This window comes from Python bivittatus, unplaced genomic scaffold, assembly GCF_059951505.1.
Source record: "Python bivittatus isolate LINGU-HERP-01145 unplaced genomic scaffold, Pbiv_v1 ctg000170_np1212, whole genome shotgun sequence".
Lineage (NCBI taxonomy): Eukaryota > Metazoa > Chordata > Lepidosauria > Squamata > Pythonidae > Python > Python bivittatus.
The window spans coordinates 32,501-35,000 of record NW_028277039.1 but is presented as its reverse complement, the minus strand read 5'-3'; positions in this window follow the sequence as shown (position 1 = coordinate 35,000).

Below are 2,500 nucleotides of genomic sequence, written 5' to 3'. Positions count from 1 at the left end.
AGGCCGGCCCCGAGCCCCGCTCCGTCCGAGCGGTGCCCTCCCGGCAAAACCGGTCGACTCGGCCGACCCTTCCTCGGGAGCGGCCGGCGTCGACACGCTCCCCCCTTCGTTCGGACCCGCGGGCCGCTAACCTGGCGCCCCGCTCTCCTCCCTCCCTCCCTGCCCCCGGCCGCCCGCCGTCGGCCCGGGGTGGCGCGGCCGGCCGGGGCCCCCGGGGGGGGGGGGGGGGGAACGGAGAGAGAGCGGCGGGACGGCTCCCGCCCGCGGCCGCCCTCCCGCGGGGCGGGGGCGGGGGGCCGCTCTCGCCCCCGGGGACGGAGGGCCGCGGCCGGAACCCCCGGGGGGAACGGGGATCCGGGGAGAGCCGGGCGGACCGGGGGAACCGCGCCCGCCCGCGCCCGGGGGACGTCAGCCCGCCGCCAGGCGGCGGACCGGCCCCCGGGGCGCGCCGGGTCGACCGGGCCCCCGCCCGCGGCCGGCCTCCCTCGGCTCGGCTCGGCTCGGCGGCCCGGCCGCGCCCTCGCCGACGGAGGCCCGGAGGGCCGCGGCCGGGCGCGGCGGAGGACCGGGGAGCGCGGCCGGACGGGGCGGACCGGCGGCGCCGGGGGCGGCGGGGGGAACGGCTCCGGCTCGCCGCGGGGTCCGGGGCGGCCCTCGGAGCCCTTCGTCCCGCGTCCGAGCGGGGAGGGCCGTCGGCGTGCGGCGCGCCCGCCGGAGCGCGCGGCTCGGGTGGCCCTTCCGGCCCCGGCCGCGGGGAGGCCGGGGGGAGCCGGGTCCCTCCGGCGGGAGCCGGCGGATGGTTGCCGCCCGCCGGCGGGCGGGCCGCGCCGGCCTCCGCCGAAAACCCGCCCCGGCGCCCAACTCCGCCGGGCGGCCGCGGTCTACCCGGAGGCGACCGAGGGAGCGCGTCCGCCGGGCCGGCCGCCTCGGAGTTCCGGGCGGCCGGCGGCCCTCGGCGCCCGTCCCGCCCTCCCCCGCCCCGGACGCCGGCCCTCTCCCCCGTCGGATTTGTGCGCGGAGGTTTCTGGCGACTGGGTTTTCAGGACCCTCGGAGGCGGCGGGGTCTACTCGATCGTCCACCGCAGGCGAGCCAACCGCGTTCCCCCGGCCGGCGCGACCCGTCGGCGGGGCTGGGCCGGCCTCGTTCGGCGGTCGCCTCCGAGCAGCGGCGAGCGGCCCGGCGGCCCCCCCCCCCCACCGGGGGGGGGAGCCCACGGGTGGTGGCGGCCCGGCGGCGGGCCGCCCCCGGCTCCGGGTCCCGAAAGCCGTCCGCGTGCCCACCCGGCCTCCTCGCCGCGAGCACACCCCCTGAGGGAGGCGGGGAGGGCGGCCCCTTCTCGGGGGCCGACCTCGGGCGCGTGCGGTCGCCGGAGGCCGCCGGGCCTCGGCGGACCCTCCGCGGGGACGGGGGTTGGGGACCCCTCGCCCCCGCCGACAAAGCACCCGCGCCCCCGCGTCCGGCGTGACCCGCCGGGCGCGTGGGGCCGGCGCACGTCGGTGGGCGCGCCCCGCGGAGCAGCGGCGAGCAGCCCCCGCGTCACCCCATTCTCGTCAGGGATAAGCGGGGGCGCGGTCGGCGGGGGCTTCCCGGCGGCGGGAAGCGCCCGGCTCCGGGTCCGCCGAGGCCGTTCTCGGACCGTCCCGTCGTCCCCACGGCCGCCCTGGCGCCCACGGAGGGGAGGCGGGTGGGGTCGGCCCCGCCGAGGCGGCCGGCCCCCCCCCCGGTTCGTGCGGTGGACTCCGCTGTCCCGCGGGGACTTCCGGACCGTCGGAGGGAAGGGGGAGGGGTCCGCCCCCCCCCCACCCGAGCGAGAGCTGGAGCGAGAGCCCCGCGCCGCGATGCCCTGCGTGGCCCGCGGGCGGTGTAGGTGCGCGGCCCGCTCCCCTTCGCGCTCCCTCCGAGCGGCGGCGAGCGCCTCGGCTTCCTCTCGCCCCTCGGTGCCGAGGGGCGGCCGAGGGGGCGCCCTCCCGGCGGTGGGGGGCGCCCGGCTCCGGGTCCGGAGGGCCTCTCCGGCGTCGCTCCGCCGCGGCTCGGGCCGCCGGCGCCGGGCCGGGACCGTCGTCCCACGGGCCGTCGGGACCCTCTCGAGTCCTTCGAGCAGAGGCGGGCAGCCTCACGCGCCGCTCCATTCTCGTCAGGGATAAGCGGGGGCGCGTGCGGCGGGGGCTTCCCGGCGGCGGGAGGCCCCCGGCCCCGTGTCCCGTCGGCCGTTCTCGCGCCGCCCCGTTTCTCCGCCGCGAGCCTCTCCGGGGGCGTTCAGGGGAGACGTGGGTGCGGGCCGCCTTCCCGGGCGGTCCCCGGCGCGTGCGTGGGACGGCCTCCCTTTTTTTTTTTTATTTTCAGCCCCCTAACCGATCGATCGCGGACTCTGCGGTCGCCTCGGGGAGGGACCTCCGCGGGCCGGCCCTCCCGGGTCGGTGTTCAGGCGGAGCGGCCTCCTCCCCGCCGCGGGCGACCCCCTTGCCCTCTCCGGGCGCCCGGACCCGCCTCGGGCGGGTC